The 12,924-nt window shown below is 39.3% G+C and overlaps 1 protein-coding gene across 1 annotated transcript in view; it reads left to right on the top strand.

Annotated features, from left to right (window-relative positions):
* Nrxn3 (neurexin 3) overlaps nt 1-12,924 on the top strand; it is a 1,492,393-nt gene that overhangs the window by 1,025,897 nt on the left and 453,572 nt on the right.

Raw genomic sequence — 12,924 nt, 5'->3', positions numbered from 1 at the left:
TAGTCCATTTATTTAACAATATGGTGTAAGTAAACTCCCCGATAATGTTTTATTACCAGGTAAAACACAGGAAGGTATTTTATTTTAATTTAAATAATAAATAGACAAGAGAGCTGAAATTTCCTAAACTGAGTGCATTTTTGGTAGTTAGTTCCATAGTAAATCTTCTTAATATATCACTTTCTGTAGGGCAATTACCAATATATGGAAATGAGCCAGGGTTACTTTATTACTGGGAAGTGACCTGGAATTGTAGGTTTTTACTAAGAAAATATGAAAAATCGCTTAAGCTTCTACAGTTCCATTTCTTTATAAACTCCATATATTCTATTATACCTCAAAATGTCATTTTTCTACCCCTTTATGAAACTCTCTGTCCTTCTGTTGCCAGAGTTGGTTAATGCTGCCTTTAATTTAACTGAGAATGCTTGATCAATAAGATCAATTTTATGGCAAATCATTAGTTATCATTATGTAGATTATCATGGATTTGCCATGAAAAGTGAAAGGAGTAAATTACTGTATTGATTTTCTAAAGCATAGTACATTTATAACTTCTCTGGAACAACTAAAGGGTGTAGCTCTCAGGTATAGTGCTTGCTTCACATACACTGAGACCCTGGGTTTGATTTCTAGTTTATATAAATGTATATACACACATATGAGTATATATGGCAAGGTTACTTAGTGCCAGGTTTTGATTTTTATGCTGCAACCTCCCTAGGAATCTACAGGTATTTACATTCAGCTGGGTGTACTAAAATGATCAAATTTTAACCTTATAATATGTGAAGTCTTTGAACTAAAAATATCATCACCATAATTGCCACTGGCCTCCCAGTAGAAAGCAGGTATGAAAACCACATTGGGGGAAGGAAAGGGATAGACATGATCTTACTTCCAAAAAGCAAATTTGTCATTAAGCGGGGGATAGGTGTGTGTGTCTCTCAGTTTCATTCAGAAAGTCCACTGTAGGTCAAATATTGCCCTCAGTGCCTTAAAAAGCATCATGTGATGTTAAAGGCTCTGGTATCTGTGATTTATGTAGATGCGCAATTTTTCCAGAAGCAGTCAAGTTAAAATAGGGAGTGGTTCTTAATTACTTTGGACAGGTCTCCTTATAAAAAGGAGGGAATTTGGGTCTAGACAGAGAGAAGATGATCTGAGGAGGCCCAAGGAGGACAGTTAGCTAAGAATCAGATTTGGGAAAGATCCTGACCGTGTTCAAAATGGTCCCACACTACTAATGTCTTCATTGGAGTTTCCTGGTCTCCAGAACTATGAGAAAATAAATTCTGTTGCTTAATATATATTAGGTTTATAACACATTCTAAGGCATCCACTTTACAGCAACATACCCTATAAACTCTTATTGCTATTTCAAGTTAAAAGTATGTGATGTGTGTGTGTTCTCTCTTTGTTTCTTTTTATATTTGTTCATTTTGTTTTATTCTTGTCTTTTTTTTTCTGTTTTCTTAAGCAAAAGAGGAAGAAAGTGTAGAGTTGAAAGGGCAAAGAGTTGGGGCTATTATGTGAGAAAATGAAGGGAAGAAAGCTGTGATTGGAATATGCTGTATGAAACTAATTTACTTTCAATTAAAAACAAACTACCACACAGAAGCTCCCTAATCATTAGAGTACTAGAAACTGTAGGCGTGTGTTAACTATTGCACTCAACTTCAGAATATGGTATCGAAAGATACCTGGAATCTAAGCAGATTTGCACCAAGCATTTATAATCAAAGACTCAAGTGCATCTGATTGGGAGAATTGATTTCCATATATGTCTTTTAAGAAGAAAGCGTCCTTTCTTTGTGGTGATGAGAGAAAGCCACAGAGTCTGATGAAGCTGATTCTGAATGTTAAGTAAGCCAAGAGTGAGGAACTAAAATTTATAGGAACCAAGTCAAACGGCATCTGTTCTACTATGGGACTCTGGTGTTTGAGTTTTGAAATGGCAATGTGAATACATCATAGAGATTTATCCTGGGCTAGCTTGCATCTGGACCCAAGGTGATCCATCAGCGGTGTCGTTTTAGACTGAGGTCCATAAACGCTCTGCTCTGCATCATCCAGTTCGCGAGCGTGGGCATTGTAGCACCCATCGACCGGTGATGGTTGTGGGTGGAAAGAGTGTGCTTTGCCCTTTAGGAGTGATAACCAAACACCCATTTTATTGATCCTTCTGGATAATAAGCTGATTAATTATTGATAAGGAGAAAGGTATTGAGCTTGGAATCAGGGCCAGCCCTGAGTCACAGGGTGAGATCAGGGGCATATTTCTGGGAGTCTCTGCTTTTGTCAGCCTCGGGTGTTTCCTCGAGTCCAGTGTGCCTCAGAAGTCCCCGGAAGCATGAAGGAGGCTAGTGCTAATTAAGCACCTATCAGATCCCATGGATTGTATACAGCTCTGTCTCTGTGTCAGCATCAGTTCTCTGATATCAGTGCGGTTAGTATCCTCAACGCACAGACACAACTGATGCTTAAAACGGCAAGTGCCACATAGCAAAGGGTGCTGGATCTAAGGCTTGAAGCTAACCTGGTAAAGAGATGAGCTCCCTACATATCAGTCTCATAGAATTCAGAGCTCTCCATCAAATCTCTCACGCCCAGTTTGTTGGATCAGATAATTCTTGGTAATGTCATGATGCGTCAAAATGGGGCTCTTCAATACTGAAAGGACATTTGCATTTAACCCAACATTAAGCAGAAAGAGCACTTTTTTCTTTATGACGGAATGTGCACTCTTAACAAAGTTGGGTGGGTCTGGAAGTGGAGTGGGTCTGGAAGGATTTGGGAGAGGGGAGCGAATACCATCCAAATACATTGTGTGCAGTTCCCAGGGAACTAAACATGAGGATGAAATTGTGCAGACTTAGGCAACTCACAAGCGACGGTGCTTTCATCTATGAATATCATTGTTGGATTAACTACTTTCTAAAGATGTCCTCCAGTCGAAGCTGTTACCCGTTCCACACTACACGCTTTTTATTCACCAATGTGTTTGTCTTGTCCTCTATTGAAGCTCTTTTTTACAAATTTTTCTAGATTTCTGAGAACTTCATAATACTTCTCCCAGTGAAATATGATCATATTGATTTCCCATTTACCTCTCCCAATTCCCCCATGTTCTCAATAACATGATCCTTTTCTATCTTCATATCCTTTTTTGCTCTTTTGCTTTATCTGTGTCCACTTAATACTGCCCAGATGCACATGGGTGTGGGGTAATTCTCTGAAGCATGGGAAACTTACCAGTGGCCACATCCTCATCCTCAAAGAAAGAATATTTCTCCCTCTCCTAGAAAGTGTTCTCAACAGCTTCTCAATAATGGGTCTGGAGAGCTTCTACTCTGTTTATGCTGGAATTTTGGTTACCTTGATCGTGTATAAGTCGTGGGCAGATAATCACGGGTGATGTGAGTTTATGATTATAATAGCCACGCCATGACGTGCACGCAGCTTTTCACAGCACTCTTCTCTATCCTGTAGGTCTTACATTCTTTCTGCCTCCCCTTCTACAATGTTTGCTGAGTCTTGGTAATGGTGGGGTCAATATAAATGCCCCATTGCATCATTTAGGGATAAACACTTAGTCTGATTCCCATCCCTTTGGCCAGTTATGCATCTTTCATTGACTTAAATCCTCTGTAAAAAGAACTCTATGATCAAGATTGAGAGCTGTCCAAACCTCTGGATATAATCATAACTGTTTATAAGGCTAATTGACAACATGATCAGTCAACCCAATAAGAATTTCTGAAGTAGGATCTGTGTTTCCCTTAGCCGTAGACTTTTGACCAATATTATAATTCCAGACATACATTTTCTGTCGAAAGGGCCTCAAATCCAACCAGGAAGCACATAGCTACCCTCACTGCAGTCATGCACGATTCCAGCCATAGGCGTATCTTGCCTGGTTGGTCATTACTGGAGCAGGCGGGGTCCAGCACTGGGAAAGGCTGCTCATGTCCCCTCTCAACCTCCAGAAGTCTTCATAGCAGCTTCTGTCACTAAGAGTCCACCAGAAGGACCCAGCGGTCATGATAGGTATGGGGACTAACATGTGACTTATTAGCCTCAGTTTCTTCATTTAGAAAAGAAAACTTAAGAGCACATACCTGGTAGGAACAATGCTATACTTTCTTAGTCAAGTGCTTAGAAAAGGACAAGTCCTCAGGACCTGTAGCTTAATGGTAAATTAATTACTAGAGTGATCAATTCTGTTATTATCTCTCTGGGGACTTGCAAGGTATCTAGGGTTATACAAGCTTCACCCCTATCATGACTACTGTCTTATGAGACATTCTATGGAGAGTGAATGCTTTAATTTTATATTCTACAGGCACTGGTAGCTCACCAAAAGCCAGGCTGTGTTTATATCAAGCAGTATATCACCCATGTGTTCATTTATGCATGCAGACTTTCACCCCTCTGTGCTATGCAAAAAAAATAGGCACTTTAATGGTCTGAAGCTAGAGGGATATTAGCTCCATGAATCTTTACTTTAAATTACATTTCTGAGTTAGAAGTGTCAAAGTGGTAGAACATGTGAAGTGAGATTGTAATCCCCAGTAGGCTATTGACAATGGTTACGAACAAATTGTTAGTGCAGGTGATGATAGTGTAGCCCGTGCCACCTTTTATTTAGCAAAGCATTTTTTTCTTTAGCAGTTTTTTTTCTGTCTGCTTTCTTTGCTTCTGTTTCCCATCAATCATATCTGATACATCGCCCAATCTCTCTCTCTCTCTCTCTCTCTCTCTCTCTCTCTCTCTCTCTCTCTCTCTCTCTCTCTCTCTCTCTCTGTGTGTGTGTGTGTGTGTGTGTGTGTGTGTGTGTATGCGCACACAGCCTTTTTTTTTCCATACAGCAGTTGTTCGGTCTCACAGTAGCTAAAGAACCTAGGTGTACAATTAAACGTTGTATTCTTTAATCCACTTATTTTGTATTATGTTGTTAGTCAAAGACAAAGAATACAAACCCAGATTTCTTTCTTCTTTTAGGAGGAAAATCATAGGACTCAGTGCCAGAAGCCCTGGGCTAGGGCCTCCCTTGTCCTCTCAACGGCTATATGGCCTTGGGCAGAATCATTATATAGATTGGAGAAGCTCATGTTCAAAAATCCTAGTCCCTTGACGTACTGATATGGTAGTCAAGCAATCATTGCTTCTGGAAAGGAAGTTAAAAAGAAATAAAAATAAATAGAGGTTTTTTTTTTTAACCTAGATATAGAGTATGAGCAATAACAGCAAAGATATGTCAAGTGCAAACAGTATTCCAGAAACTTCTATGTGCTGTTTGTCGATTTAAACCTAGAAAAATAATATTGGGAAAGAAAGAAATAAATTGATTTTGTCTCCATTTTATAAAGTGAAGTAACTTCTTACCAAAGATTGGGAGTTAACATGTTGATTTCCGGAACCAGAAGGTCAAGAGTTAAATCTCAATAGCTTAATTTGGGAGGCTGAGTCCTTAACTTGTATGTTTCCTCTCGAATCATCAGTCAATAACTTTGGTTTGGTTTTCTGTAAAATGGGGTTAGCATGACCTACCTGAAAAATGGCATGGAGGCCCAGAGACACTGTGAAGCATTTCTTAGTGTTGATTTATGCTCAGTACTGAATGATAAAAGTCCTTGCTTTTACTCTGCTTTACAATACATGTGAACAAGTGAAAGCTGAAAGAAAGAAAAATTTAATTGGAACAACATGTTCCTCAAATCTCAGTTCCCGAGAACCCATCCAGGAGACTAATTTTCTTTTTCTTTTGTGCAAAATATCCATAAAAGGTTAAGGTTATTTGGCTGTTTTTTGATGTAGGCTATTAGTTGTAACAACTGGAATTTTTTATACATATAAAATTATATATTTACATATATATATGTATATATATATGCATGTGTTTCAATCCAATGAACAGCGATTTTGGAATACAAAAATGTTCTATTCATTTGGCTTTTTCAGTTGGCTTATTTTTTTGGGTACCCATTAAGGGAAAGGGGAACTTTCATTCCCCACCCTACCCACTCTCTTCCTATCTTCAGGTCACAGATTTTCACAAAAATCCTGTAGTTGTTTTTTTCCTTTTCTTTTTGTGGTCTAGGTATCAAGCTTTCAAATAAGTTCGAGTATGTCTCATAAATAAAAATGAGATCAATTAGCCTGTTTGGTTATCAATGTTCTACTCACCAGGACATGGTATATTGCTGCTACTACTGCTAAGTATAGTGACAAAGTCTCGCTCTTATTGCCTGTGATGGTCATATGCATTGCTACATGTTACTGCATACACTTCCAGTTTAAATCCTAGAAGCTCCTGTGAGGGACATTTGCATGTCAATGAGCAACCCTTTCTCTTGACTATTTCTTTATATGCTCGGGGATGATCTTTGGCCACTTGCTAGATCGATTTCCTTCTTGGCATCCTCCGTTCCTCTTGTCTGAGGGATATATTTATAATTAGGAATTGAATTTGGCTATCCAGGCCAATAAACAAAGAGGGAAGCTGACTTGTTTTCAGACATTCTGTTGGACTGGTTTCTGTAAGAATTGAACTGTCTTTTGTCAACACCCAGCTGATTAAATTGCAAGCTTATGATGTTTTCAGATCCAAAATGAAAGTAACACATTCTTGTTCTTTTAGTGGCCTCATAACAGTCAAATGTTTAATCTCAGGAGAAAATTTAGAAGATGGTAGTAAAACCTTAATGACATGGCACATAAATAATAGAAGTCCCTTTGCAGGAAAATGACTTGATATGAGGTTTCTTCAAAGAAATAAACCATAAAACATAGCATTTTACAAATCTAAAATAACCAGTAAACAGTGTGCTTCAAAAACAGAGCATCAGGAAGGCTGGAAATGGAGTCAAGAGAAGTTAGACTATTATCTATGCCAATGTCACTTTCCCCAAACACTAGAACTGTAACAACAAAAAATACTTGTTTAAGAATTGATAGCATTATTAATTTCAGTTGATAAAAACTAGGAAATTACCAAACTATAGCAAAAAGTGATTTTATTTCTGAGCCCTTTTACCTTGTCTTTCTGTGTGACGTGTTCTGTTCATGTTGGACATGTGTATGAAAATGCACCGATAGATGGGTCAGCCATTGTTTCTCTATGTATGCTGTATAAAAGGAATATAGCAAATGCGAATGCTTCTGATCATTAGCCTTGTTTAAAAGTCTAGTTGATAAAGAGAAAAGGCTAATCCCAGGTTGTTAAAATGTTATAGGGAAATGTATGAACTATCACCATTTCTTTTTAGGTTTCTAATCACTCCAAAATGCCTTCATTTGCCATCCTAGAAATAATGTAACTACTCAAGTTGTGTCGAGTCTGGAAAGAACATTTTGCTAAGCTGCTGACTCTCATACAACCCTGTGGTTGATGCTGATGCCCAAGGTTTGTATAAGATGAATGGTGATGTTTGGCTTCTGCTTCCCACACACAGCTGTCATCCAAGATATAGATGGCTGTTGCTGGCTTCAAGTGATTAGACTTACAAAGAGAGATCAATAAGCATACTTGGGGACAGCTCTTATTTTTCCTTGGAAATTTAAATCACATTATTTTCTAAAGGAGAGGTGTAATATTTGGCTATTGGCTGAATAGAAAATATTAAACTGGATTTGCTGGTCTTGGTACTGAGTTTGGGTAATACGTAGTTAATCATAAAATTTCCTTATGTCTTGTTATAACCCTACCAAGAGCCAGCCTGGAAAAGGCCATAACATAATTGAAATGCTCTGGGACTTCTAGAGGCACCGATGCCTTCAGCAGGCTAAGTGCCCCCATCAGGGCTGCACAGCTAAGCTTATGAAAACATATTGATATGTCAGTCTTTCATCTACTAGTAACGAAGACAGCTGAATGTTCACCAGGCATGTGTTTCCTCCTTGATCCTCTTCTTTGCTCACTCATGACCTCATGCTCCAGTCTTAACTGGGAGTTAGTGCATGATGCCATGGAGACATACATACTCCTCCTCAGCCACATGCTGAATTGTAAGACCACAGGCTATTATATAAAACTTTAGGGTCTCTTTAGTGCTCTCTGGACAATGGGACAGTGTTAGTTCATATAACTTTCTTCTAAGACTGTTATCAAGATTTTAAATTTTCTTTGCATTTTTGTTGGTTTTGAAGTTGTTGGTGGTGGCGGTGTGTGTGTGTGTGTGTGTTGCATGTGTTTAACTCTGGGTGCACCATGCTTGCCCATATAGAGGTCAGATCTTTCTCCGTCTTGTTCTGTCTCATTGTGTTGAGGCACATCCTCTTTCTGAACCAGAGGCTCTTCTGCTCAGGCTTGATGGTAGGCCAATGAGTTTCTTGTACCTGTCTTTCTCTGCTCCCCTCCTCCAACACTGGGATTAGAAGCGAGCACCTCTGTACCAAGCTTATATACCATACAAAGATGGAAATTTGAACTTAGGAATTTGAACGTCATGCTGAGCAATCAATCGTCCTCATGTACCCTAATCTCCTGAGCTCCAGTTGTAAACTTTCGATGAGTTTATGTTTATCAAATTTTAGTTCTCTGAGATGTGGGACTTTTTTTTACTATTTTTGAATAGTAAAACCAAGACATCTCCAACAAACTAGAATAAAGAGAAATTGTGTCAGGCAAGCTGCTAGCGTTTCCTGTGGTGTGGCCCATTTCATTCCTATAGCAACTCTGAAATTCCAAATCCTGGCAGGAATAGTCTCCTGTCCTGAAGGATCAACTAGTGCATACACAGTGGCAGAGTTGGCCATCCCAGCATGTACTGCCTAGTCCTCCTTCTTCCATTTATTCTTATGGCTTTTAACAAAGTCTTTGCCATAGACCTGTGAGGGGAAGGGGAAGAAGCACTCAATAAATATTGACTACTTTCTTGGCTCCTACTTAGAAGATAGTTCTTTTCCTTATAAATTCTGCAGTTCTCTCTGCCCTTTCATCCTTTTTTAATAAGTTCTCTTTTCTGTTCTGCACAATCAAGACCCAGATGGCCCTGGCGTGGAATGCCAGACATTCTTTTTGATTCTGTTTCTTGACTATGCTTCGGAATGTACCGAGTGGCAAAACTCCCTATGCAAGCCCAGGAAAGGGGCAAAAGTCAGAGAACATGGCTTACATGTAAGTATCTTCCATTACATATGAAACAGTTCATATCGAATGTGCATACAATGGAAAGTCTTGATGAGAATGGGGAAAGCAAAGCTCCCCAGTGAGGCCAGGATAATTTGTGTGATGCCTTACCGATACTCTCCATCTTTTTTTTTTTTTTTCCTCATGGTTTATTTTTTTTTATATTTAAAAATTTCCATCTCCTTCCCTCCTCCTCCCCCCTCCCTTCCCTCCTCCTCCCCCTTCCCTCCCCTCCTTCTCCCCCTTCCCTCCCCTCCCCTCCACCCATACCTCCCCTCCCTCCCTCTCAAGGCCAAGGAGACATCAGGGTTCCCCACTCTATGCTAAGACCAAGGTCCTCCCAACTCCCCCCAGGTCCAGGAAGGTGATCGACCAAGTGAGTTTTCCCATCGTAAACAATCTAACAATGAAAAAGTTTTTATATAAACAACTGAATTAGATGAAATTAATTTTCTTCATTGTTACTTTCATCTAAAACCAGGTGATCTTATTAAGATCTGCCCCCTCTACCACCTCTTCCAATCTCAAGCAAAAGGGAATGACATGACAGCTCTTGGTATCTCCTGATACCTTCTTTTTGGAAGGTAAAAGGTTATTAATAGAGAAGAAGTTCTCCAGGATTTATTATTGCTCTGTCTCCTACAAGCAACAGTTTCTTGGTGTTGAATTATAAGCTTGCCTATCATGATGGTCTTAATTCCACATCTGCCTTGCCGTATCTACTTGCTAAAGGTGGTGATATGTTCAATCTGATAAATGAATGTAGTATAGGAAAGTTAAGGCAGACGGTAAAAATCCCTGTTTTATATCCGTCCCTAACGTTTCTTATGGCTAATTCTGATGGATTTGTGACTTTTATGGAACCTACAATGAGGGATTCTGGATATTGCTATTGAATAATATAAGACACTTTTAAAGAAAAAAGTCATGTAGTGTACACTTGTTATAAATTTATTCATATATATTTATAAAATATAGATAAATATATTTATAAATATAAATTTATATAATATAAATAAACATAAATATCTGAGTAAAATAATTGAAAGGAGTGCTCTAAACTGTACATCAGTCTTAACTTTTTGGTTTTCTTGATATACACAAAATATTAAAAAAATTGTTAAGTGTTTTACTTAGGGTTTCTATTGCTGCAACAAAACACAGTGACCAAAAATCAAGTTGGGGAGGAAACGGCTCATTTGGCTTACACTTCAGCATTGCTATTCTTCACTGAAGGGAGTCAGGACAGGAACTCAAACAGGACAGGATCCCAGAGGCAGGAACTGATGCAGAGATCATGGAGGGAACTGCTAATTGGCTTACTTCCCCTGGCTTGCTCAATCCACCTTCTATAGAACCCAGAACCAGCAGCCCATGGATGGCACCACCCTCCACGGGCCAGGCCCTCCCCATTGATCACTAATTGGGTCTCATGGAGGCATCTCCTCAGCTGAGGCTCCTTCCTCTGATGATTCTCACTTGTGTCGCATTGACACGCAAAACCAGCCAGTACTTTAAGGCAAGGGTTAGCTTATCATCCTTTAATGAAGCAAAGCAAATAAACCTTGACATCGGCAGACACCCTTTGATTAGGTTGGGGGTAGTCAATCTTACGGGGACCAATCGTTTCAGTTTGGATCCAATAGTAGCATTGGATAGATATGTCACATTCCTGGGAAACCTTTACTGTGGGGAAAAATTAAAATATTTTCTACAATGATTTAAGTCTAACACTGATTAGCATGTCACATAAAAACAATGATAAAAGTTTCATTAACATCTACAAGTACTTCACTATTTAACTGGATTTAGGGAGTCATTTGGGGATATTGAACACGTGGCTGGGGCTGAGGTCTGGAACATTTACAGCATTTGTTAGAATGTCCTTTTTTTGTTTTAAAATAGTGAGATTAATACCTGTCCAAAACTCCAGGCTTGTCTTTTCGATGCCTAGTTCTTACTTTCAAGTGACCACCTACGTTTTCTTCAAGATCTTCTAATGAGAGCTCGTAGACTCTCTGAGCCATATCTGCCTAGAGCCTATAGATAAGTTGCGTCTCAGCCTTGTATTCCTTCAGTTTCAAAACTGTTGGGGGAAAATGACTACTAGTAGTGTGCTTCCCTAATGATGATGAACCCCACAAAGGCATCCCTAACAATGAACCCTACAAAGGCTTCCCTAACGATGACCCCTACAAAGGGTGCCGAGGACCTCTTTCGCACAGGTGTGTCTTCACAGATGTGAATGCCACTCCTACAAGGAGCTGATGATACCTTTGCAGCTTGCATGCTTTGCTTTAAGATTTACCTCCCCACCCTCTGCACTTGCACACATGCATGCACACTCACACACACTATTGGAGTAGACTCTCATTCCTTCTGCTCTGTGCCTTGCTCTCCTGCCCTTGCTTGGTTACCATGGGAACACCTCTGCCTCTCTAGGAAAGAGGTTGGTGACATTGAGCAGTGGGCTTTGAAGTCAGTTTGTGCCTTGTGTTTGAAGTCATGCTCAGGTCTCAGGTAGACAGGACACCGAGTGGTAGTTTATTCTGGCATCTGCTGTACATGGTGTGTCAGTCATTCTTGAAATGAGCAACGGCCCTTGGGAGGTAAGCCTTTACTGCTTTCATCTCTTGACACAAGGCCTCAGCATTTCCTTCATATTAAACAAAGGTATGGGAAATGTCCCTGAGTGCTCAATACATCTTAGAACAAGGAATCAAGCGCTATTAGTGCAGAGTGTATTAAAAGACATGGAGGAACTTTGAGGGGCTTCTGGGCTGCCATTTGCATTGTGCTTACTCTTACTTTGCTGAGATTGTTTCAGTTAGCATCTCCCTCAAATTTCCCATCATTCTCGTTCCTGAACTGCCCTACCTTCATATGCTGTCATCTGTCCATGGGGTCCAGCCACCACTAACCCTTTCAAGTCCCTCCTTCCCTACCCGTATATTCTAAAATTGTTCCTAAAATGAAAATGAAATTATATGTCTATTTTCTTCATAAAGAACAAAGGGAAGAAAGCCATTTCAATTTGGGAAGTAAGTGGAAGACAGATTTCAATCTCAGTGTGCACTAATGTACACCAAATATGACACCTGAAAACTTGTAGCTTTAAGTAAAATCACTGTATTTTTTAGAGCATAATTGTCCTCATAATCACATTAAAGTCAATGGGAGAATATTTGTATTAGTTTCCATAACTGAAAATGCCTAGTGCCTATTTTCTTCTAGAGGGTGTTTTGATGTTAGGTAGTGAAGACATCTCTTCTGAAATAGATCTGTCCTCCTTAGGTCTAATCGGTTTATAAAGACATTAAGTATTTTTCCATTTTTCTGCTTCGTGGAAGTCACCTTTTGAGTAAAAGTGGAGGTGACTGTTCTCGCCAGTTTTTAAGTAACTGGTTTGCAGGAATGATTCCCTACCGAGCTGTTTTGTGTATGGATTCCCTCTGGGTTTAGATGTGGGAAAGGAATTACAGTGTACTTTAGAGCAGTCATTTGCTCTAATAATTAGCATCATAGTACAGCGTGTGGTCCATTGCCTGTTGAGGCCTAGATATCTATACATAACATAGATTTTCCTACATTATGCTACTGGGCTGATTGCACACATTGTTCCTAGATCTGAGCTAAACGGAATTATTTTTTATATCAAAACTATTGTTTTTTTTTTCTTGGCAATAGTTGGCATTTGTTCTGTGCACATTATTAAGCAACTACTGTGCACTAACGGGACAAAGGTGACTGTGTAACCTTGACCCTGAAACCAAGGTGTCTCTAAGTTTTGC

This window comes from Arvicola amphibius, chromosome 7 (assembly GCF_903992535.2).
Source record: "Arvicola amphibius chromosome 7, mArvAmp1.2, whole genome shotgun sequence".
NCBI classification, from domain to species: Eukaryota; Metazoa; Chordata; class Mammalia; order Rodentia; family Cricetidae; genus Arvicola; species Arvicola amphibius.
Note: the sequence above shows the minus strand (reverse complement) of the source record. Positions and strands in the feature narration are given on the sequence as shown.